General features: G+C 40.8%; 1 long non-coding RNA gene across 1 annotated transcript; it reads left to right on the top strand.

Annotated features, from left to right (window-relative positions):
- Positions 1–3,622: 3,622 nt before the first annotated feature.
- Positions 3,623–8,165, top strand: LOC135459671 (uncharacterized). Its single transcript, XR_010443072.1, has 3 exons — positions 3,623–3,761; positions 4,114–4,183; positions 6,814–8,165. It is a non-coding gene; the product is annotated as an uncharacterized LOC135459671 (long non-coding RNA).
- The last annotated feature ends 18,113 nt before the right edge of the window (positions 8,166–26,278 follow it).

The raw sequence follows: 26,278 nt of genomic DNA, 5'->3' as shown, positions 1-26,278 counted from the left end.
TTACCTCTCCTCTCCATAATGTTCCAGACAGAAAAAATTACAAAAAATTATTCTGACAAGGATATGGCAATGTGTAAATTGATGTGGAAACAGAATTGCTTGTGAAATCTCGTTAAAGCTGAAAAGCAGAAGAGGGAAAGTACAAGATAAGAATAGCTGGGGCACTGCTCCTCAGATGAGAGTTCTGCTTTTTCCACAGCATCTGAACCCCTACATATGTTGGAACAGATATTCTGTTTTAAAACACTAAGTAAATATTAAACTTCCACACTCTCTGCCTTACTATTTGCATTCTTTGACACTTGCCTGTGAGGGGTTGCAAGTTTCTGGGATGAAGTCACTTTGTACCAAGATGGCAGATAGCTCCAAATAACACAAACAAGCAAATTTGGGGAAGACAAGCATTTCCGGGATGCTGCAGTGCTTCTCTCTGTGCAGGGATCAAGCCATGGAAGTTTTCTGTTCCTTGAGTCCACAGTGGTGTAGCCCCAAGATTTCACTTTGCTGCCTGGACAAGGTCATGAGTCAAGGTCCTGATCAAATAAAGTTTGCTCTTTTTTTTGTTATTGGTAAGAAAATAATGCTTTCAGTTAATGATTCACTGGGGAAAAAAATGAAAATAAAGGAGAAAATATGTAAAGTATGGGAGCTAACCAAATATTACGCTGGTGTGTGAATGCTTCTGGGAATTTCATCCGTGCATCCAGGGCTGCCTTTAATACGTGCTGCACAAGGTGTTGGTATTCTGTGATTATAATTCTCCAATTTTGTGGCAGAAAACTAATCCTAGAAAACGGGGAAAAAACCCTCATATTTTAAACAGCAAGTTGAGAATGAATAGGCTTTGTTATTAAGTTTGCTGTTGTCTTTGGGGACCATCTTGAATTATCATTCAAAGGATCATTCAGGGGATTTCAAAAGCATCCCCTGATCCTGAAAAGCCAAGTCTAGCCATCTAGAAACTGTTATTCCCGTGATAGTCAAGGCTCCTGTACATTTCAGCAGAGTATCAGAATTCAGCACAATTCAACACAGCACCCTAGGATAGAAACATAAGGACATGGGAATGTAGTATCAGAACTCAGCATAGGAAAATTAATCTCATGCATCTGAAATGGAGCACTGCCAATAAACAGGGCTTTGATTTAAAAAGTTATTACATTCCTCTTACCAACTCTTGCCAACATAGGCAGAATGGTCTTAATATTGACCAGGAAAAGAAAATGGTCTAGTCCATGTACTCTGAATATATTCTGGACACTAATGGGTTAATGATAAATGCTTTTAATAAAGATTGTTTGTCCACAATGTTTTTGTTTTTTTTTAATCTATTGACTAACAGACTGATTTATTTGAATTTTAACCATCTAAATTTAAACATCAATTTTAAATTACTTGCCTATTCTCACAGTGCACTAATGGAGAGAGATAAGCATCTCCAGTGAATGATTCAGCCACCTGAAGATAAAAATGTAAGACAGATGGGAAGTGCCTGTCCTGCCATTGGAGAAGCCACCTAAATCTTATGGAGGATATCTAACTTTCAAACAGGTAAAATTAGCTGAGAGAAAGCCCACAAAATTACATACTCCAGAACAGGAAAACTTCAAAAGAATTTGTCAGGGATTACAGAGAATTACTGTCACCTGACTATGAGACTACTGCTAAACTTAGCAAAAAACCAAATCCTGAGGCTTGAGGAAACAAGAAACAATAAGATTTTTTCCCTTGTTTTACAGTGATTTTAGTGTCTAACAGTGAAATGCTGGAAGGAACTGTATTCCTGATAACTTTGCTGTCACTTTACTGCATTTATTCTTGCTTTGAATTTTTTAGGTATTCAGTGAGTGGCTAGAGACAAAATGCAGTGAGCTGCTGTCAGCCATCTGCCTGGGGCTTCTGGGCCACATGGAGGCAGAGCCATGCTGGAAAGGGATTCACACAAGGCTAAAATGTCCTGCATTGCCTGGAAAAGGAACAAGTCAGCTGCTCGAGTGGCAAGACTGACACAGGAGCTCAGCACTGGAGCTAAAATGAGAAAGGGGGTGCTGAAGTACTGCTTCAGTTAATTTCCTCACAAAAAAATGGGTCGTAAGATCTATGAAGTTGTTAGCTCTGGCATGGAAAGGATGGGGATAACAATAGAAGCATTATATAATTTGAAGATATATTAACTTGTCTTTCTCTTTCTGTGCCTTCTCAGTTTCTAACTTCTGTCTCTCCAAAGAGACTTTTGGATCTAGACAGGCTCCCCACAGCTTCTTCTGCTTGTTTCCTGCCTCTGACTTTTTCTGAGATCCTGGCTTGTAATCTGCTCTCCTCCTACAGTTCCTTATGGCACTGTCTTAGCGCTATCCAAAAATACACATATTCCATAAAGAAACCGCCTTTTTTTCTGCTTGGAACTGATACTGGTATCCTGGGTCTTGCTAGATTGTACCTTCAGCTCATTAATTTCCTTCCAGAAGAGCTCTTTTCCAATGTAATGATCCAGGTTCAATGAGTCATTCTGGCAGCCAATTTAACCCAAACTGTGCTGAAGTGCACAGTCCAGGTAGAGCTGCATCTCTAAGTGATCTGCTGGGGTTTTTGTTACATTAATTGTTGCACATGGATGGTCATTTGATTAAAACACCCAATAAAATGATAAGAAAATTACTTCAGACTGAGGATATACTAAGAATGTATGTTTTGGAGTCAATCTAATATGCACAGGTATCAAATTCTTGCCCTCCTTACCCAGTTTTGGCAATGCTTGGGGCTCAGAGCCACAGCTGGTTGATTGATTGTACACAATTTGTACCCCACTGCATTCCCTATTTGCCAGTGTTTCATGATGTGAAGAAGTCCAAAAGATGACCAAAAGATGTACAAAAATTTGGAGTTATAGAGAAGCTTGAAGCCTTTTAATTTTTCCTCCAGTTTCAGCCACAATTCTCCCTTTCCTCTGGCATTATGCACACAGACAGGCACGCTAATACCTTTATTACATAACTGTTCAGAAATGCTCCCATTTCACAGGAAAGATGCATCTCATTCACACACCTTATGCAAACAAGATATAAATTGCTACACAAGTGAGGACACGCAGCATTATGCCTGAAAAGGCTACTCAGCTGCAGTCGTCATGGCCCTTCCCTGTGCCAGAGAGCAAAACCCTCCCTCTGGCTTGTGCTCCTCTCTTTTTTTGGGGCTGACAAAACTCTGCTTCTTCATCACTAACGGGGAAAAAGCTGTGCAGTGAAAAACACCCCTCTCCCCTGTCCCAGCTCCACGTTCAAGGCCGGGCTCACCCCCACTGACCGTGTGCGGCAGATTTGGTGCCAACGGGGCAGCTTTTAGGAACGCCAGCCCAAATTACGCGAACGGCGTGATTAAGCGTGTGGGTGAGCTTAAGCTCTTGTAAACCTTTATCATCACCTTTGCCACAGTCTGATGCAGCTGTGGAAGCGTGGACTGCTCGGCGGGGTGAGCCACGGTCGAGGGATGGTTCTGATATTTGCAGAGATGCGTGTTCCTCCAGCTGGAGGCTTCACACAGCTGCAGCTCATAAGCTTTTGGCCTCAGCTGCAGATCTGCAGTCAAATCACAGATTTATTTTTTTTTCCCTCATCTGAGGTTTCTGTCCTCTCGAAAACCCCTTCACGATGACTTTGAGAAATAAGTGATTGAAAGACCTCTGCTGACTGGTAGATTTGTGCAAAAAGGCAGATGATATGATTATGTTTTGACAAGAGACTGACCTGTGATAATTCCAGAAGGTTTGCTTTTATTAATACCTAGAGGAGAGGAGCTGAAAGGAAATTAATTTTTGGGATTTTCAGATACTAAAATACTGTAACCTTTCATTACAGTTTGATAAACACTATTCTCCAGGAGAGTGCTAAAACAATAATAATTGTCTCATCCATCAGTAGTAAACTATTAATATTAGTTTAAGCAATGAATAAGCAAATTGAGAAAAGAGCCATCTTCATTAGTAGCTCACTATTCTTAGCAGTTCCTTATTTCTGAGTTCCTTAAATTCATTATTCTAAGGAAGTTTCTATATGCAGCAGAGGATGTACTAATACTCCGTAACTTGATTTAATTAAACTTTGCATTAAATTTCAGTCAATTAAATACATTTCTTGAAAGAAAAGAGGAAGTACAGTGAAGTAAGAACAGGGAATACACACAGCAGGTAAGATGCATTTCCCTATTCCTTAGCTTTTCCCCCCTCCCCCTGTCTCGCTGGTACTTTTCCTGTAATGCTCCTCACTGCAGGGCAGCTTAGGAGTGTTTTGGCAGGGAGCAGTCTGCTTATTCTCCCTGGAGACTGCACAGGGATCATAAATCCTGTTGGAGTTCTTAACCCTTATATGTAACTGACAGCTTTAATCTTCTTCATTACTAAATTCAAGCAAGAGGCAGCGCAGGCACGCGGAGAGGAGGACACATGTTGGAGCTGCTGGGCAGCCAGTCACACACTTGCCAATATTGTTCTTTAATGGGTGTTTCAGGCAGAACCCGCCGTGCACTGCAAGTGTTTTTGAGACACACCAGTGTCCTAACAGATGCCTGCGACAGAAGCAGGCCCTTGACCGTTCTTGGGTTGAGGAATCCTTTGGTTTAATCACGTTGGCGACTTCCGCCGCCTTTTCCCTGAGTTATAATTTGCGTTGCACTCGTTCCCCTCATTCTTTCCCTCCTGGCATGACTGGCTCCTCCTTGGTGCCTTCTGCAGCCAGAGGAGCCAGGTGCCAGTAGCGATGGTGACGCCAGGGTGATCTGTGAGTGCTGGTGACCTCCTCGCAGGAGGAAAAGAATGATGACCCATTAAGGCAACCGAGTCAACTGTTTAGATGACTCTGTGCAAATAGTTTTTCCAGATGTCTAAATACAGCTGAGAAATCTACCCTGGCATACCTTACTCCTCACTTATCACTATTATGATGCTAAACCAATGAGGTTTTTCCACTGGCACAGCACTGTAGCGTGTGCATTTCAGAGCATTTTAGTGCATGCAGAAAACATTTCCTGCACGTGAGACAGAAAAGATAAATCACATGTCCCAAGTGGCATATTATTTTATTGCTGCGGATAGGGAGAAGATTGATGTCTTGTGTCTTCTTGTCACAAAGCTGCAAGAATCATTTGTGAAAGACGCTGGAATGCTGACGTACAATGCTTGGGGTTTTTCCACTGTTTTAGCACGGTTGGTGTTATTGTTTGACTGACTGTGTGTTTCTGAAGATGACAGAACATTGTCTCCTCTTCAGTTTACAGGGTTTTTGCACCCCTTTTACATAAGAATTGCTTTCACGGCACCGATCGCTTGAGGCAAGTGCTATCCAAATGTGTTTGGATGTATGCAATCATCAGAGGCATGTTTTGCAACTCTTTGTCAGAATCCAATAAATGCACAGCAATTAAAAGGGAGATTATGACAAGGTAGTAGGTGAGCAAACAAGTTTCTAAAAAGAACACTTTCCCCCCTTAAATATTTGCCAGCATAATTTTTAGAAGAATACAGCAGTTCATAAGCTGCTACGAGGATTATTTGTGTGTTAGATACTATAAAAGCACTTTTTATTCAGAGTTCGAAGACCCAGAAACAACGTGAGAAAATCGGTACACTGCTGATAAGGTTGGATGTTAGTGTTTCACCAAGGTCCCATATTTCATTTGAGCACAGAATGCCCTCTGAATGTCAACAAAACAAACACAAACTTCAGGATGTTTAAACAACCCAAATTCCTTCAGTGGCAAGCTGGGCTGGCAGTGAGTGGTACCTGATGAGGGTGCAAAAAGGGATATACAGCTCACACTGTTGGGTCCTGTAGAGGTCAGATCTCAGATGATTTCAAGTGACAAATTTATTGTCTGTGGTATGTACCAGGGAAACACAAAAAGTTTGTATTTCTGATTTTAAATAACATCTAGTAAAGCAATGTCCCCAAGAATGGTAGAGAGATAGCAAAACACAGATTCCTTCAGCTTCGATCCAAAAACGAAATTCTGCCTTTTTAATATTGTTCAATGTCTGCTACAGCTGTTAAAATATCAATACTGGGTGCTCTTTAGGGTTCTGAGAGTTTGATTTGCTTCTGGTTCCCACTTTTCATGTGGAGTCACTGATGGGAAATTGCTCAGGAGGTCCAGTGGTCGATGGCAGAGCTGGGCTGTTTTAAGTACTTTGAGAATATTTCATTCATATTCACTCAGTGCTTATATAAAGGGTTGAATTCCAGTCTACAGGAATGTCTGAGGCACCATGTACCAGAATAGAAGTGACTTCCTAATAATTTCTTATTTTTCTCAGTAGTGTGTATGTTATTAGGAAGCTGACTCCTACCTGTTTCAAGGTCTTACTAGGAAAACAGTAAGAAATTATGTATTATTTGCCATGCATAAGGCTCTTACAACACAAAGACAACAGAATATCAAACAGTCACTCCAGAAAATGGGTAGCATATTTCAGATATATATTTATAAAGGACCATTTTTTACAGGTTGTATGTAGGAGATTTGGATGCCATCCAGGATGACTCAAGTTTGTAAAGCTTTTCTGAGTCTGTGACAACTGAAGTGACACAAATTTGAATTTTAATCACAACAAGCCAATGCTGCTTTTCAAAGTCTCTATTGTGCCTTATAACACTTGCTTTACCTTAAGCAACACAAGCGTCCTTAAGATACCATTTTTAATTGGTGAAAAATAAAAAAGCTGCCAAGCAGCTTTCCTGGTATGACAGTCTTCAGTTAGAAAGCTTGTTTGCACATTGACAACATCATTGTAAGTGATTAAATCAGAACTATTTCTTCCCCCAGAATCCAAGCACTCCAGTTGGCTGAGCTTTCTGCAGGTGGAAACGTTGCTCTCAGCTCATAAGGATCTTTAAGGGGAAAAAAAAAAACCCGAATAAAAAACCCCACAAAAAGCACAAGCAACAAAAGAAACAAATTCTCTGTAAGTGCTCCTCCGTCCATACAATCAGAATGAGAGGGGAAAAACATTCTGAGAAGTATTCCAACCCACACCCAGCACTTACGGTGCTCCAGAGGAAAAAAGCGTGAGGAGTAAAGGAGTAGTTGCAGCAGGATGCTCTGCCTGGAGCGGGGGTAAAACAACTCTGACAACACCCTGTCAGCGGTGGATGGAGAAGGGGGTGTCTCCGTGCTCTTACTGTTGAACAATGCTGAGACTCGCCCGACTCATCATTGGCAAATTCAAACATCCTGAGAGCGAGGTGAGGATGTGGCAGGTGTTCCTGATAAGTGAACAACAAGTGATACTACTGATAACTTATCTGAGGCTGCTGAGCTGGGGACAGCGGGCCCGGGGACATCTGGCTGACAGTCCATCCCCTGATACTGTAAAAGCCGAGGTCCATTTTTTAAAGGCAGGATATTATCACACACCCCCTCCTTGGAGCGTGTGTGGAGACTCCTCCCTGGAGAGGGGACTCCCCTCCAGGTTATCTCTTGAAGCTAAAGGCAGATATTTGCCCCCATCTGGGTGTGGATGAGCAATACCAAACTCTAGTTAAAAACTGATTTTTCTAGCTTCACTACAATTGCTTCGGTATTATTTCAAAAATACTGCACTATGCTATACAGCAGCCATAGTTACCTGTATTGTGTAGTAAAGAATTCTGATTGAGATGTTGTAGTCCAATCATTATCATAATCTTACAAAAAATAGGTAAAAATAAAAACTCCTTAATACCAATGTAGAATTAAGAAGCAGCCATTCTTTATTCAGCAGGATGCACAAAATCTCCTCTGAAATACTGAGCCTGCTGAGTGCAGGAAAATCTCCTGTTGATACACTGTATTTTACATACATATTCATAGGTTTTCCCAGGAAAAACATACAAATGATAACAATTTCCCTGAAATCATTGGCATGGAGGTGCTCCCTCCCCTATGCTCATACATTCTTCTGTCCTGGGGGTCTCTGTGGTGGTCCCTGGTTGGTGACCCCAAGTCACACCTGACTGCCCAGTGAACTGGTGAAACTTGGCACAGCTGGGCTGGTTGCCTTCCTTTCCTTCTTCCTACAGAATGAGCATTGTGTGGTTCCATAGGCCAGTGATTTTTGAAGAATAAGCATTGTATTTACCCACCAGGTGCAAACAATTATTCACCTGGCAACTGTAATAAATAACTTACTTTCACATACATATGTCTGGTGTGGCATCCTTAATCCAAAGGTTCAGTTACACCCATACAATCGTTCAGACACAAGCTGTTGGCAGAGTCTGGGGTTAGGATTGGTTCCAGCCTCACTCTGAGAAGGAGTTTAGAAATCCAGGGGGTCCCTTCCACACCTGCTGACCCAGTGGAAGGTTCTCCCTGAAAAACCCTTTCTGCAGCTCCCAGTCTGCCCTGGGCTGTAATATTGGTTATGTCTTTCAACTTTGACCCATGGGATGCTCTGATTTAAAAAAATGTCAGTGCACGGTATTATTATTCCCAGGATCCATGACTTGGTGTCAGGAGATAAAATCTGCATAAATGTTTTTAGCCTTCTGGGCTGTGGCATGCTGACATCACAGAGGAGCAATTTCTTTATCATCACCCTACAGATAATTGAAAGTTGTGTTCCTTCATAGTTGTCATATGTCTCACAGATTTAAAGGACCTTGGAAATGGCCCATCTCAGAGTGTACCTGTGAAACTGCAAAACTATTTTGTGAAGCAAATGCCTAAACGAGTTGATCTCTTCTGTGCTGCTGCAGAAACAACTATGTTCCAGGCCAGATCCACAACAAATGCTCGTGTGGATTTGAGACAGACTGTAAAACACAAAACTCAACCTCACCCTTCCTCCCTCTGCTTTGTTTCAGGCAGGGACGTTTCTGGTGTACTCCCTGGGCTGGAAGGAAACTGCAGTTTGTTTTTAGAGATTTTGCCTCAAAATCTTTCTGTCCTTCCCCAGCTCCCTTTCCTCCTTCTCCCTGCCGTGTCTGCAGCAGGACCAGGAGCGTGCAAGGCTGGCAGTGCCTGGAGCAGGTGGTGTCCATGGCAAAGGCCTGGCGCTTTGTTTTCTCTCTGCTCTGCCAGGTACCAGCAGTCAGCACCATGCCCGGAGTCACACCTGCAACTGCTCTCAATATTCCAGGTTAAAAAAACCCAAATCCTGTGATGGTCTTCTGCATGTAAGGGCTTCAAAGGAATGCAAAAGAAACATAAGGCTGTTCAGCATGTGTGAAACATGAGTCTAAGACATCTGATGGGCTTTTCTGTAAGTTCATTACGATGTTAATGGAGCAGTGGTATTTATCTTTTCAACACTCTGGCATATTCTGAACATCAGGATTCCAGCTCCTCCTTTGTTAGAGAAAAAATGATTTGTAACCATGTGTCTACTCAAAATACCAAATAATGCCAAGTAAAAGAACATTTTCTGGCCCTGGAAGTGGAAATCTGTGTGGAATGTCGTAGAAATGGCAGTTTTCTGGAGAGGAAATTAAAAAAAAAAAAACTTAAGGAAACATATAATGTTTTCTTTGCTCTTCTAATCTTGCCACAAAAACAGTTAAAAAAAGGTACACTGTGGATTTCCCAGGGAGAATATTGAAGGAATTGCTTGGACATGTGCTTGTACCATGGGGTGGATGAAGCTCTGATGAGAAAATCTGTGCTTTGACCAAGGGAGGACATTCAGGAGAACAGCTCAGGAGCTTGGAGGCTCCTGCTTGGTCATTTGGAGCCATTTCCAGAATAAAGAAAACAAGAGTTCTGTCACCAACCTCATACCAAATGGGGACAGCAGTAGGTGCTAGATGTGTACAATGATCCAGGCATATTTCCTGAATGGTAATTATCGATCAATTTTAGCTTTTTTTCAGAAGTTTTGGGGTTTTCTTCTCCTAACAGAACAAAAATTTAGAAGAAAATCACTGAAAGCAGAAACATAACATAAGAAAAATAATTTTTAGATTAAAAAGCAAAACCAAGGAACTAATTAAAAACAATGTTGATGGTGTTATCCAACATGTTCTTTAAAAAAGAGTCTATGCAGCAGTAGGGGGAGATGGAAAATTCTTTTAACTTTAGCACAATAATGTTTTGTACCTACATCAGTGATTAATATGTGATAAAATGTAGTAGCAGGCTTCTTAGTTTTGGGATTGTGTGTTAGAGCAAAGAATGGTAACAGAAGTACATCTTCACCTATTCACATACTTGAGATACTCTCAAGAAGAAAAGATTCATTAGATGATCTGGAACCATAAAAGGGAAATTTGGGGATTTGGATGTTCCTAAATGATCACCAAAGATCCTCAAAAGACCCCTACTCATATCCAAATAAGTCCTCTGAATTTGCATATATGCATATATTCAGGAAATGTAATGAATATCCAGCTCAGTGTGGCAGAGTAGGTCACTCACAAACTATAAAAATATGAAAATGGAAGGAAAATATTACAAGTCTTATATACTGTGTCTTTTACCAATCTGCCCTCACTTTGAAAAGGATTCAAATGGAAACAGGAAAAACAAGTTGTAAATACTATGTTGTCTTCAGTAGGAGGAAGAGAGCTCTGGGGTGAGAGAGGAGAAAGAAAAGAGAGAAGGGAAATGTATCTGACAATTTTTTCCAGTCAATTTTCAAATATCTCCATTTTGTCAGTGAAAGGCATTTTTGTCAAATCATCCAATTCCTCTAAAACTACCGAAACCACACTTCCCTGTTTCCTCCTGCGGGCTGGATCACCTTTTGCCTGTCAATTTGCCACAGCAGCACCCCTTCTAAAGCCAGAGAACAACCAGCCTGTCCTCTCCATTTCGTGCTGCAAGACAGAGAGGTCAGACTGAGTGCCAGCCGTGAGTCAGGGCCTTCAGATGCGCTCCCCTCTTCCCCTCTGCAGCTCTCCTGCATTCAGGGAGCACTTTGTTAATTCCAGAATGCTGGATGCTTCTCACTCTGCCACCTGCAATCACCTCCCTGCAATGGAGCACGCAGCCATGATAATTAAAAGTTAATACGTCCCAGCAGTGAATCCATTGATGCCCATCCAAGAGTTTAATCAATGGGACACGTTTTCTTCAACTGCGGTGTCTCATTAATTAATTACTGCAATTCAAGGTTCTTATGTGTTGAAAAATGTGCTTGGTTACTGACAGGGTAAAGCAGAACACTTTCAGCTGGGAGAGGTGATTTGCCCTGCTAATCTGGGCCATGGTTAACCCAGGGTTTAGTCACTGAAAATAAATACCATTCTAGTAACTTCCTGAGCAGGAGGTCAGGAAGAATATCTCATTTTCTTTTTTGAGTCTAGTATCCTAATTCCAGAAGCACAATGCCTTGCAGTCCTGAGGGAAAATGCGAGCATAATAAAAGATTAAGTACAACTTCCATGATTCATATATTCCCTCATTTTGCAGTCCTAATTTTGTGGAAAATTTATATTGCTGGACTCACTTTCTCCTTAAGAGGCAGAAAGCCAAAATGAACCTGAGGGTTTTTTACATCTTCTAATTTTTATAATTTTTGCCAGCTGTACAGGTGTGTCTGGTTTATCTTTCCTGAGAAAAGAAATTTTCATGCTCCACTGAATATGCTGCAGTAATGTGAGACTTCACTGATGACGGATGTTACAGAAATCATATGGTATACTACTCTTAGTAAGACAAGATTTTAAACCTGCCCTCAACGTTCCCAGATTTGTGGGGGGTTTGTGTGTTTTTCTTTTTGTTGTTGTTGTTGTTTGGTTGGGTTTTGATATTTTTTGGTTGGTTTTTTTTGGGTTTTGGGGTTTGTTTGTGATGTGCATGAATATGGATCTTTACATTAGTTATCTGTAAAACAGTTTACTTTATTTGATAGCTCAGTGAAAGTTGTTATACTGGGAAAATCTTCTCAGACATGGTTATTATAGATGGACAACACATATAACCATACATAAAGGGAAATAAATAAAAAGAAAGCTAATATGAAGTATATAAACACATTAAGATCATCAACAGGTGGTCATATAGCAACTAGATATCACATTTTTTCTGTGACTTTCCATATTCTCTCCATGATTTTCCTGTTATCTCAGGTTAGACCAGAGGTCAGACTGTTTTTTACTGTGTTTGCAGTAACAGAATAAAAACTCGGTCCTTCTTGAAATTTTGAAGTGGTGCTACAATATTGAAAAACCTCCATTGGTGCAAGCCAAGATGATTCAAAAAGCTTTATTCAGATCATCAAAACTAGCTATTCTCCCCCCTCACCACCATATTTAAGCTGTATCCAGATTTTGGCACAGTCAGCAGTCTTAAACAACTTTCTGGCCTTTAAATCAAACTGGTGAAACAGAACATGCTCTTCATTCAAAGCTGAAAAGAGAAGTCTGGCACTTGTAGGAACTTTGTGCTGAAATACCATTATAGATGAAAATTACTCCATTTCACAGCAGCCTCAGAGAAATTTTTCTAATCCTTGTAGACTTTCTCAGCAAAAAAGGTAAAAATGTTGTAACACCAGGAGCCTAGAATCAGGTATTTGAACTGAATTTGGTTGACAAGTTTCACCTTGTGAGAAATTGGAGAGTAAAACAAATTCTCTTCTGTGTGGAAGAGAAATTTCAACAGCATCTGACCTTTATAAAGAAAGCTGTGCCTGTTTGGCTCAGTCCTGTATACTGCAAGGTCACATGGTGATAAGAGCACCTTATTATGACTAAACTGTTGAATGTATTTGTGATAAGCTGGTTCTTTTCTTTCTTATCCTTCTCATTAACTAATTAATGAGAGCTATTGTTGTTTCAGCCTACATGGCTGAAAGAACAGCGTAATCCATGACATTAATTTAAGGAGGAAAACTTATGAAGTGCTTGCCTTAGACAGATTTTTCAGAGACCAGGACTTTGGCTCCACACACTTGCATCGGCTTCCAGACTTAAAAGATACAAATATATCTTAAATATTTTTCAGGATTTTGAAATAAGGTTGTAAGTACCCCAAAATGAAATAGACATTTAAAAAACTTGCAAAAGCAAATAGACAGAGGACCTTGGAGAGTAATGAAATAATATTAAAAATCATATTGAAATCATATGTCCTGAAATCATGAGACTACTGGAAAAAATCTAGGAGAAAATTAATCTTTCTTTGTGTGTAGTGTAGTATCAATGATGGACAGTAAATAATGCAAATGATTGCTTAAGTATACTGCCTGAATATTCATTTTGTCATAATCATCCATTCTGGGAACTACAAAAGAAGGGATTGAGCTGTTCTCTATATAAATATCCTAAACATTTCTTTTCAATTAATGATACTTACAAAAGAGCATGGACTACCTAAAATACAGGTTACATAACTAAAATACTTTTCTGCACTTTTGGAAATAAGTAATCTAAGCTGAACTAAGCTAAGAAGCAACCTAACCTGGAATGACATATATGTATAAGAAGAGTACAGAGAATAAATTATGTGATTTTCTGCCTGTTTTGCCAAACCGTAACCTGAGACCATCACACAAGAGAAGATGTGTCTCTCACAGTCAAAACTGGAGGTATTTTTATGCCGGATCAGTCCTGAATTTAAACATGCACTTTGGGGAACAGCAGCAAATATAATCATAAGAATTTAACCTAAGCTTGTCTGTGTTAAACAAAAACAAACAACCAAAAAAACCAACCCAAATCCAACCCAAACCAATCAAACAAACAAACAAACAAATGACCAACAAAACGCCAACTAAACTTCATTAATCATCCGCGCATGCTTTTTCTTAGTGTATGGAAATTTATTTCTCTTTAAAGCCTCTTGGCCTGCGTTTTTACTGCTGAATTATGTGTACCTGAGGATTGTAATAAACTAAGTTATGGGCACTATAAAAAGAGGCCTCAGTCAGTGAGATTTGATTGGCATGTACTTATTTTTCCAGGGAATCACCACCTTTTTTTCAAAGAGCTTGAGAACAATGATTTAGAGTTGTGGAAGTTGGGACTCTCCTGGGACTAAGAAAAGGAGATGTTCTCCAGTTGATTTAAGTGAGTGGTTTTGTGGGCTGTGGGGCTATAATCTGACCTTCTAAAATGGAAATAAAAATGACAGACTGGATCTGGTTAATCTCAAAAAGTGAATTTTTAAAGCAAATGACAACAGTTTACTTGAAAAAGACCCAGATTTTCCAAATCTGGGAAAAGGCCTTGGAAGCAGCTGCTCTGTGCAGCATGGAATCTCCTCTACACAGAGATCCTGATTCACTTTTGGGCTGTGACAACTTTTACTGCCACTGTGTCAGTAAAACCATTTGAACAGTGTGCTGTTCCTTAAACTTAATTAGACTACCTGGAAAAGCAAACTCTTTCTCCCTGGGTTCATGTTCTTGGAAACATAGAATCAGTTAGGCTGGGAAAAACCCTTAAAAACACTGAGTCCAATCACTGACCCAGCACTGTCAAGGCCAGCACTAATTCATGTCCCCAGGCGCCACATCCGAAGGTTTTTTTTCAAATCCCTCCAGGGATGGTGACTCAACCACTTCTCTGGGCAGCCTGTGCCAAGGCCTGACAACCCTTTGGGTGAGGAGAAGTTTCCTAAATTCCAATCTAAACGTGCCCTGGCCCAGCCTGAGGCCATTCCCAACCCTGCTGCTGTCCCTGCTCCCTGGAGCACAGCCCGACCCCTCCTTGTGCTGTTGTGAGGGCCCCAGGACGAGGTGAGGGATGAGAATTGACTCCACGTTCTCAGAAGGCTGATTTACTATATAATGATGTTATATTATGTTAAAAGAAAATTATATACTAAAACTATACTAAAGAAAGAGAGACATCAGAAAGCTAGAAAAGAATGAATAATAAAAACCTGTGACAGATTCAGAGCCCGACACAGTTGGACTGGGACTGGCCATTAATTAAAAATAATTCACATGCTGGATAAACAATTCTCCAAATCACATTCCAGAGAAGCACAACATGGAGAAGCTGAAGCTTCCCAGCTTCTCAGGAGAAAAGATCCTGGTGAGGGGATTTTTCAGAGAATGTCACAGTGACACCCCCTGGCTGTGCCCTCCTGGCAGGAGCTGTGCAGAGCCACAAGGGCCCCCCGAGCCTCCTTTGCTCCAGGCTGAGCCCCTGCCCGGCTCCCTCAGCCTCTCCTGGGGCTCCATTCCCTTCCCAGCTCCGTTCCCTGCCCCGGCCACGCCGCAGCCCCTCCATTGCCCGTGTGAGGGCCCGGAGGTGCCGCAGCCCTCGAGGTGCGGCCTCAGCAGGGCCGGCCCAGGGACGGGCCCTGCCCCGCTCCTGCTGCCGCCCCCCGGCCGGCAGAGCCCCGGGGCCATCGGCCTCTGGGCTCCGGGCACCCCTGGGCTGTGGCCGGCTGCTGCCACAGCACCCCCGGGGCCTTTTCCTGTGGGAATGCACAAAATCAGAGCTGCAAAGGCAGGCCCCAGCGACAGTGGGACTGTGATTGGAGCTAAGCAGCAGCCATGAGATAGGTCAGTAAAAAAAATATGTAAGAATAAAAGTAAGACAAAGAAATGAAAGGACAAATAGAACAATGGTGTGTGTATTAACACTTGTCTAGAAAAACTCCCTAAGCTACAGATAAGTATATCTAGCAAGATATTAGGAAGTTTTAAGCTTAATAATGGAGGTCTGTGCATTGTGTTTGAAGGCTCACAAGCAGTATTGCATTTGAAATAAGCAAGCATTGTTTAACCAAAGGTACGTGTGCTTACAGTGGTTGGACAGAACTACTGTCAGTGTGCTTTTGCTTTGTGTGATTGGTCAAAAAACTTATAAAGTGAGCTGTGACATTGAGTTCTGTGTCTGCTGCCCGGGATGTCAGCTGCTGGCATCTTCCCATTGTCACATCCATGTAATGAGAGTGATGCTGGAAAATCAAACAGCTCGAGGCAGTTCCTCAGCATTCTCATCCCATTTGTGATTTGTACACAGACCCTTGTCGGTGATATTTTCCAGCCCCTTTCCCCCAGCCTGGAGCTCCATGGGGTTGTTGTGAGCGGAGGGCAGGACCCAGCACTGCCCCTGGTTGTCCCTCATCCCATGGATCCGGCCTGTCCAGACCCCTCTGCAGCAGATCCACGCTCAGTGACACCTTCAAACCCATGTTTTATGAACGGGGATTCTTTTCAATTGCTTAGCAAAATAAAAAGTATCCACAGTATTCTCCTGCCCTTCTTCCACCTCAAATTTCTGACTGGAATGCTCTCATTTGGTTCTAGAGAGAGTCTTACAAACTCTTCAGTATTTTTGGGTAGCAATGCAAGGAAGAGAGTTGAGCATGCAGAAAGACATCCACTCATGTGCTGCTGCATGGAAATGGCAAGTCATCCACAAAGAATGTAATGCATGACGCTATTGAAATCTTATTTTCCTCAACCAGAAAGCCTTTTTTTTTTTTAAATACCAAAGTTTAAATAATGTCACTTAGTGATTGTTTGCTCTGATACGTTCCTTATTCTCTCCATGAAGATTTTGGATTCTTCTGAGCAGGCAAAACTATAGACACCACATAATAATTATTCTGTTATTCTGCTTAGCATATGAAAATGCATTCTGCATTGCATATCAAAAGCTCCTAAAGAAGCTTTCAGAAACCTTTTCTGTGCAGTGCTATTGATATTTCTAAAGAATTTCAGAAGCAGAGCAAATTACTTATTCAATTTCTATTTGTTGCTTGCATCAAGGAGTCCTTAATATACAGAATGAAGCCAACAATCTTGCACTTTTGCCCATTGGTGCCTAGCACTAGAAGTTTAAGACAAAACTTAAGACAAAGTCGGTATGCAGCTAAGAAGGAAGCTAGGAATTTGTGATTTGTAACTCCTATTGATACATTTCCCTTTCCTTTCTCCATCTACAAAAACCCTTTGGACATTTTTTCAGATGCCTGTAAGATAGCTATTTTTTCCTGAGAATCCTGACTCATTTCCTATCTTCCTGTAAATAATTTTACCCAAGAATTTGTCATCCAGTATTCTCCCTATTAACAAACCTTCAGTCTGTTTACATTCGGAAATATTGCAATATGTTAAGTCCTGAAAGCAAAGAGATAATTAGCTCCAACATCCTTTCTGAAGTGTTTTATTCCATATGCTATTCTGAAACTGGATGATATGTCCCCGGCAAAGTAATGCCCTTAATTATTTCTTTATACATCAAAATAGGGATTCTCTCTTGCTCCCTTGGCTTGGTGTCAGCTCTGTCAGAAAGGAAATGATGGAAAATAAGAGCGTGCCTTGTAAGGTTTAATTGAGGTCATGGATGCATTTAAGAACACGTATTACATGACTGTCCACATGAAATGGGAGATAAGCACAGTTTCAATTATATGTGTGTATATACATAATTTTTTTTTTTTTTAAAGGAAGTAGATGTTTGGAGACCACTCAAGTTTCATCTAGAGATGCGAAGCATTGTGTTTTACACCATTTTTGAAAGGAAAATACAGAAGCAAGGAAAGTTTCCTGCAGGGAAATACAAGTCTTGGCAATATTTCACTTTTGTGATGAGTACCTGATAACCATTGTTATCCATTGTACAGGGCTACACTTGAAAGGGGGCTTTAAAAAACAGAAAGTACATAAAAAGCAAAATATTACCTGTTGTGCCTTTTGTATTTTAGCTCTCTGCGTTTTGCTAAGTTAAAGCTACCCAGAAGAATTAGTCTGGGATCCAGAATCACACCATATCACATTTACTGCTTTGGCTTCTGCTCTGCATCAAAGCCCTGCTACATTGCTGCCGCAATTTTGATCTGCATTTAGTCACTTAAGGAAGTTATTCCAGTTCATACACAATAAAGCAATTCGGGATCTGTTTTAAATTACTTTAGCAGTTGGGTTTATCTCTGTTTTTGCCTGGAAAAAAAACCCAAGAAAAAGGCTCTGGACCAGCTTCTTGCATCCTGTGGTGTGGTTTCACCATGCTTGGAAGTGACCCTACATATAGAAGTCTCATTTAAAGATTTTTTTATAATCCAGGTACTTAGAAATAACTTATTTAAATAGAAATATGCACAAAAATAACCAAATCCAACCTAGCAGTTATAAAGAGAGGGGACCTTATTTTTTACATCATGTCTCCTTGTTGATCTTGTTTTTGAAGTTGCTTGTGAGTGACTGATACTAAATCCACAGAGAATAAATCTGATAAATCTGATTAATTCAGAGGATAATACGACTTAAATAAAGCACAAGTGCGGATTGCCAGCAATGTCATTAGTTTCAGAAAACACATCTGTAAAATGTCAAAGTTTGCAAGCATGCAGACTTAACTCACTTCTGTAACTACCAGTTTATTTCAAGCTCTTCATGTGAAGTTGCTCTGATACCCCTTTTTGTGGTGCAGCACAATTAGGTGTGTTATTCTGTGTTTGAAGTGTGGAGATAATGGAGATCAGACATTACACCACAGAGAAGACAGAAATACCAGCATGACTCACCTGAATTAGAAAAATCCTACATTTCATATCTGCCTCAAACATGATTTAATTTCCCTGATATGCAACAGCTGTCGATTAAAAAAAAAAAAAAAAAAGAAAACCTAAAAAAAACTCAACCAAAAAAAAAAAACCCAAAAAAACAAAACCAAAAAACCCAGGCTCAGCTATAATCATAACAAACAATGACCTTGGCTTATATCTTGTAGCCATGGCAGCAACTGAAAGGACTCTTCCCACAGTGTGTTAGGAGGAGGATTTTAATCGCCCCTTTCCCATGACTGGATGTCTCAAGGAGGCAGCAGGGCTGAAACAAAGAGTTCTGCAGCAAAAGGGGTTATTCTGAGGAGTGACACAATTTGTGATCACACCGTAGGGATTTGGATCCAGTACTCCAGGGAATGTGCCTGCCCCACAAGGTCTGCGTGCAGCTGCACCTATGGACGGTGGTGAAGTTTTTGTGTATTTATGTATATGAGGGTGTATCAAAGGAAAAGAAGGTTGGTGAGAAGGTTTTTCGGTGTTTCCTGTTAGTTTGAGCAAGGTTGCCAAGTCAAAGTCAAAACAGGAGGTTGGTCTCAGTCTAACCTTTGGATATTTCTTTGTGCCCATTTCATTAAATACGGGAGTACTACCACTCTCAGTTCACAGGAATGGGAAAAAATATAAATAATTTGTCCCTTTCAAAGCTAAAAAAAAGTGTGAGGAGACTTTTCTGTCTTCATCCCTGGCAGGTGAAATGAATGGCTCACTCTTTTAAGTGGTAAGCTGGTGCATTTTTCCTTGGATCCTTAGGCAATACCAAAAGCCCAAACACAATGTGAAAAACTCTATTACTATGTTCACAGCAGATGAAAAAATATTTTTAAATGGGAAAATAACTTTTGGGAAGTTGATTAGGAGTTAACATAACATTAAATGTGGGATTTCTTTATTTCTGTATTTTTCTTCAGGCAAGAAAACTTTCAGATCAGTCCATAGTTGGGCCCCAATACTCCACATACCACAGGTTAGCACAGAGGAGGGAGTGCATGTGTTGTGCTGAAAAAACCAGACCCTCTCTACTCACCTTGGACACAGTTCCAGAAGTCTTTCCTTAGTTTTTTGCAGGGAAGCTCAGAAAAAATCTGCAGCTTTTTCCTTTCAGGCCTTGTAGGCAATAGTTTTTGGTGTGTGTGTGTATAAGAAGTGCTGAAGGCTCTACTGTGTAAGACACCTAACTTGCTTAGTTTTCCACCTAATTTGCTTATTTTGCCACTCTGTTTAATCCTCTTGGGGCTTTCCTCTTTCCATTGGATCCAAGGCTCCACTCAGCAGAAGTCACCACCACCACCAGGCAGATTTGTTTCTTTTTTTCTGACCGCTCCTCAGTCATACAGCTCTTTGTAAAGCTTCTCACTTGACCTTCCTGGCACTGTAAATTAGTAGGATCACATTAAATACTGAGTTTGATTGGAGTGGCTTCCATGGTAGCCCCTCAATCTGTTTTTTTCCAGACTGTGGGAAGTGGATGCTGCCCAAGGAGCAAGGAGATGAGTTCTGGCTACACTCTACCTGCCAACAGGAGGAAATGGGCTGTGTAAGGTGTACAAAGAAATGGCTGCTTGCATGGAGTCTTTAATAAGCCTCAAAATGTGTAAGAATGAATATGCTAAAGAAATACAGTGATTTGTTGTGAAGGGAAACTGTTCCATGACTTGCAGTTCTTGTCTGTGGGGTTTGCTTTCACTGATTTTGCCACATAAGCACAAAGAAGTCAGATATAAAGTATGACCAGTGTAGCAAAATGGAGGAGAGAGCCTGGGACTTCCCAGTTATCCAAAGGGACAAAGATGGCTGTTGCCAAAGGACCTGAGTGAATTAAACCTGCAGTGCTGGGAGTCCCTTGTTTTTGGGAGAGAGTGTGGTACTATGTCTGCAGTGACAGGGCAGCAATCACCATGATAGATGCCGTGATACTTGTGGAAATTAAAAAAAAAAAAAGTTATGACAGCAGCAAACAGTGTCAGCGTTGTGTTTTCAGAATCTGCAGAAAAGCCCAAAAATAACTGGAGTAATAAAGGAAATGGCCCTCAACACTGGATACCTAAAATAACAAACGAGGACAAGTACTTTCCCAGAAAAGTCACAGTCTCCAGTAATTGCCCCTCCAAGGTCTTCTCCACTATATTTAATAGCTCTTGCTGGATTGTTCTTCCATTAAGTTTTTATGGACGCTTTTGGACAATTTTCATGTTTCCTTTTTTGCTTTAGCTGAACCTGCAAGCCTGTAGTTCTGTTTGGTGTGTTGCTGGATGTTTCCTAACTCTCTTATTTGAAGAAGCAATCAAGTCATTGCCTACCTGCATGTTCCTTGTGATTTTCGTGGTCTGCAGCCTGAGGAGCTTCAGTGTGTATGTTCCCAGTTCCCTGCCACTCCTGTTCATGGACCTTATCCTTTATCTGCACTATGTCAGCCTTTTATCATCCTGCTGGTTTTCAATATGAAGCACTCAGAGCTGCCTGCAGAATTCAGGATGTGGCAGCTCCTGGCTTCACATTGTGGCACCACGATGATTTTGGTGGACACCAAAGGGGGATGGAGGGCAGGGGAGAACAGGACAATAATCCCAAATGTTTATTTTTAAGCTCATAACTGTGATACTCAGTTCCTGGATTCTGGCTGTTTGAGAAGTTAATGAGCGAGCAAGCAATGCCACCTGTAAACACCCACCCTTAAAACTGGTTTTACAGCCAGTCTTGCAGAACCCAGCTAGGCAGGACCGTGCATTGTAAGTGGAACAGAGCTGCTGTGAGAGCAAAATGAAAGGTCAAAGAATGTGGCTTCATTCCTCTTTGGGAAATGCACAGTATCTAGTAAATGTTGTCAGCAGCTGGGGATGGGTGGTCCCTTGGGGATGGAAGCTGTGTGGAAATTCCCATGCCTTGGGCTGAGAAGGGAAAGAGAGAGGGACCTATTGCCTTGGTGTAGGCAAGAGGGAATACAAGAGGGAAGTGTCTTTACTGACCTGCAGCTGCGTGACACCAGTGGCTGCCTGAAGTGAAAATAATCTCACAGGTATTGGAGGTAAAGTGGAAAATGGTCACTGGTCCCAGGTGGTGCGGTGCTTGCAGGTTTGGAACACAATCAGTAACAATCCCACCGCTCATTGGACCTCATGTGGGGGGAGATTTTCAGAGAGAGAGAGAGAGACAAGATATCCTGAGAGCTGCAAGACCCACAAAGATTGCAAGCAAGACTAAAGTTCTCAGTGGATGGGAGCTGTTTGCTTATTCTTATTTATTATCCCATTCCATCCTACATCTGGCAAAAACATCTGCCTGAGCCCCTCTTCTTGCAAGGGTTAAAAAATAAAACTCAGTCCGTATGTTCTCCATGCATTGCTTTAATTTTAACGAATGGCAGTATACATATTTCAATAATTTGCATTTGATAGTAGGGCTTAAGTGCATAGATGTTTAATTATCTCTGAAATATGTTCTTATTTCCTGCATAATCTGTGCAGCAATCCTACAAACTTCTTTGTTTTTCCCAGTTTGTATCCTGAAATAACCCATTTCTTTAAACCAGTGACCATGTGCAGTAAATGTCAGATAGAAATTAATTTTGTTCTACAAGGAGAGCTTATTACTTCCTGGAAGGATGTCCCTGAAAACTGATACTGGTATTTCTGAAGGTGCTGGTATTTAGGGGTTTTAGAAGCATCTAAATTTATACACCTACACAAAATTTGCAACCCCCCCAGCACATCTAATTAATTTAAAGATAAATATCAGCTATTGAAAGTCACACTGAGATTTCTGTCCACATCTTGAGCTCTTTCAGTGATTTAAAAACAAAACTGCAACGTGCTTAGGTGATAGCTGCCTTCAAAGGAAAACAGCAATAAAGATGGCTGAAGCATGGGCAATTGAAGGCACTGTATTCTGGTTTTTCCATTGTGAGTTCTGCAAGAAATGCACTTTTGTACACACAACAGTGAGGAAACTACACTTACAGAAATCTACTGCTAACCCTTGCCTCCAGAAGAGCAAGCAAGACTCCAAAATAAGTTTAAAAGGGTCTGGGAGAGAGCCCATAACCAAGGCTTTTCCCCCCCTTATCTGTTCTTCTACCCTCCATAAGATGAATCCAGTGAACACAAAACAAAAGGGGAAGACTTTGCAAATTTATTCCAAAATTTACAATTATTTCAAAATTCCTAAGATCAGACCCCATTTTCTATAATTTAAACACATAAATATGAGTAAATATGGGTAATACCATTGGTGGTCAGCAGAGATCCACCCATGTGAATCTGGTGTTTCCAAGGGATCATGTAATGGTTTGGGTTGGAAAAGGCCTTAAATCTCCTGTTGTTCCACCACCCTGCTATGGCAGGGGCACCTTCCCCTGTCCCAGTGTCCAACCTGGCCTTGGGCACTGCCAGGGATGCAGGGCAGCCCCAGCTGTGCCAGGGGCCTCAGCAATCCCCCAGGGAACAATTTCCTCCTGATCTTCTAATATCCAATCTCAATCTACGCTCTCTCTGTGTGAAGCCATTCCCTGTGTGCTGTCCCTCCATGCCTTGTCCCCAGTCCCTCTCCAGCTCTCCTGGAGCCCCTTTTAGGCCCTGCCAGGGGCTCTGAGGTTTTCCTGGAGCCTTCTCCTCTCCAGGCTGGACACCCCAAGCTCTCCCAGCCTGTTCCCCCAGCCCTCTGATCCCCTTTGTGGTCCTTCTCTGGACTTGCTTTCTTTTGTTATACAAACAGATCATTTTACACACATCAAAGCAATTTTTGGGTCTCTTCTTCCTTCCTATATTGCTTTTTTTCCCCCTGTTTTCTCACAATGGACATATACTTTCTTCAGAGGAAACAAAACAAAGCAAAGTGTAAAGCTCTTTGTCCCCTTGTGCAAACATGTCCTTTCAGGGACATATTCTTTAAAAATGAACAGTTCTTTTATTCAAGAGTCAGGGAAAGCTTAATAATTTACTTTCTATGTGGTTCTCACACTGATCTGGCAAACTTACTTAGGGCATCAGTATTAACGACAACATTAATTTTTCAACTCTAGACAGCACTTTCTAAGTTTTGCAAAGTTGTTTATATTTGCTTGTGTATTTCAGCTGCCTTTCCCATATACCCCCTCTGCACACCGTTTATTTGGTTACATCTTTGGGAACTGGTAATTTTCCATCGTGATTAAGTAGAAAGAAATAGTTGTCAAGTTCATGAGTTGTCTTATTTTCCAAGGTTACTGATAGAACTCGACCATTCTCACTTTTTGCTCTCACTGCCTTGTAAACCTGTAGGAATGAAATCAATGAGAAAAACATTCAAATCATAAGCCAAATATGATTAAAAGGGTTTTTCTTCCCCCAAAATTATGTTCATAGCTGCATTGCTGTGGTTCAGACCTACTGCCAAAGTCTCTTTGTGCAATGCTTTCATTTAAGCTTTTCTTCCTTCAAGTGTTGAAATGAGTCATTAGCATGTCTGTATGTATGGGATGATCTTATTTCACACTGAACAAAGAGGAAAAAATTATTAAGAGTAGGGTACAATCAGAACAATTGTTTATTCTAAACAGAGAAAACCTCATATTTTGTGTTCAGCTGGTTGTGACTGTGAAATAAAATCGTGGTAGATCTGCAGAAATGCTCAACTTTACAGTTATATGTCTTATTAATTCTTTTTGAAGATATTTTCTAGATGTCCTATACAGGGACTATACAGACAGAGGGGTGGTTTTGCATGGTTTTGTTTTGTTGTTTTTTAACCATCTGACTCGACTAAACATTTAGTTTAACCTGCTGAATTTTTCCTCAGTGAGCAAATATTACACTGGAGTCGGCTGATGAAGCAACCCCAGTCACAAACCTACACATTATTTTTTCAAATCACAGGAAAATCAGAATGAACATGTTTTTTGTTTAGGCAGGATGTTTCTTTTGTGTAGTTGCTCTGAAGAGATTTCAGAGGGTAAGTGATGCTCCAAAGAGTAAGGGAAGTTTTAGAGCACCAAATTCCTGGCAGGAATCACATTTCCACGTATATTATGCTGTGTACAAGGGATGCTGGCCAATAAGGAGTGTGATATGATGCTGCTTTGGAATCTTTGGACAGGTTCCCTGCTTCAGGATTTGGTAGCTAACCATATGAAACAACAACCACAGCATTTGTATGCAAGTAGGCAGTACAACCAACTTGGGCTCTGCTTTGCATCAGAAAACACTTACAATAAAGGGCATGAACACAAAAAAGCAACTGACTCAAAGCTCATTCAAGGCAGAGGGATTAGATTGTGTTTAAGCTCTGTGCTTCACCAGGGCCCAGGCGATAAGCAGCAATAATCCATGCTAAAAATGTTAAATATTGCGCTTTGGGGTTGTTGTGGGGCTGCTGTACCAAACCCATGCAGGCTGTTCTGGGCCGTTCCTCAGCTGTACTTTTTTCTGTTGGGATGTCAGGGCTTTCAGAGCAGCTCCTCCCCGAGGAGCAGCTCTCAGACTTGCTGAAGTCACATCTCTTGTGTCTGTCCAACAGCAACATTAATGCTTGCTCGCCTCTAAAATACACAGAAATCTAAAGGTCTCTTTGTGCTGTGCATTTCACCTGTTTGGGCCTTAATTTTTCCAGACTCAAGGTGGAATCGATGCAAGACACATCAATGAAGTTGTAGTTCACAGCCTTTTGTGACTATCACCATTTGAGTATGACCCGATGGTGTTGGCTTTGAAAATGATAATTTTTCACTCCAGGAGGGCTGACTCTGAAATAGCTCTTACTTTCCTGTAAAAGTAAACTTGTTTTGAACATACTTTACTGTGAATTTACTAAATTTTTACATGGCTACAGGGTATTTGTTCTTTGACTAACTGAAGTGACTCATGGCTTTATGTGAGATTACTGATCTTGCTAATTATTATTATATATGAATTCATATTTTATGCCATAGTCTTAGTTATGCCTTGTCAGCTCATGAATACATTCACATGTCTGGAAAGACCAAACTGAATCCACATAAGTATTTTACTTTAATAAAAGCAAAACATTTTATTTGGAATTCAAATTCCTTTGAAACCTTGTAAGAAAATCCAAAAGCAAATAGTTATTTTGAAATTATCAATAAAACATACATTTAAAATATAAAAATGAGCCTTTGGATACTTTTAAACGTTTTCCAATATTTATTTTTACAAAAAAAAAACCAAAAGATCAAAAGTGTTATGATTTGTTTAACAAAGAAGTTTCTGTCACAGCAGCTTTCTTTAGTGGAAAATCAATTACATCATTTTTCTATGAACCTTCAATTTGATGCTATACAGTCTCAGCTGCCTCCTAAAGTCCAGAGGGGGCCAACTGGATATATCATTTCATGGCATGTGACAAAATTAAACTGTCACTTGAATGGGGTCCATTCAGTGTTTTAATATCTCATAACATCCTTCTTCACGCAACTGAATTTCTGTGTCCTAAAATGATACAAAGTCTACCTAGATTTTCCTCACCAAACTGTGTGACTAAATGAAGTAAGTTATGGATCTTAAAAAGCTTGTAGGTCGTACAAAAGATTTAAATATGATCACAAATAGGAGTTGGGAGACACAAATTCAGTCTCTAGGAGAGACTGTGGAGTCTGTGGGAGAGTCTAAATTGAATGTACAGCAGAAAGACTGCTGCTGTCATGAGGAAGGATTGCTCTCCTGGAGATAAAAGTTGTCCTTAGAGACTGCAGAGAATGAATGAGATTTCATGTTGTAATAAGTTTTATACTCAGCCATGAAATGGCAGAAACAACAATCAAAACTTTTCCCTGAGCCCACAAAAAAAATTCTGTTGATTTGCAAGGAGAAACATCCCTCCCCTTTTTTCCTGCTGATGAGATGTGGTCAGG

Source organism: Zonotrichia leucophrys, chromosome Z, assembly GCF_028769735.1.
Source record: "Zonotrichia leucophrys gambelii isolate GWCS_2022_RI chromosome Z, RI_Zleu_2.0, whole genome shotgun sequence".
In the NCBI taxonomy this organism is placed as follows: domain Eukaryota; kingdom Metazoa; phylum Chordata; class Aves; order Passeriformes; family Passerellidae; genus Zonotrichia; species Zonotrichia leucophrys.
This window is presented reverse-complemented; position numbering and strand designations above follow the sequence as displayed.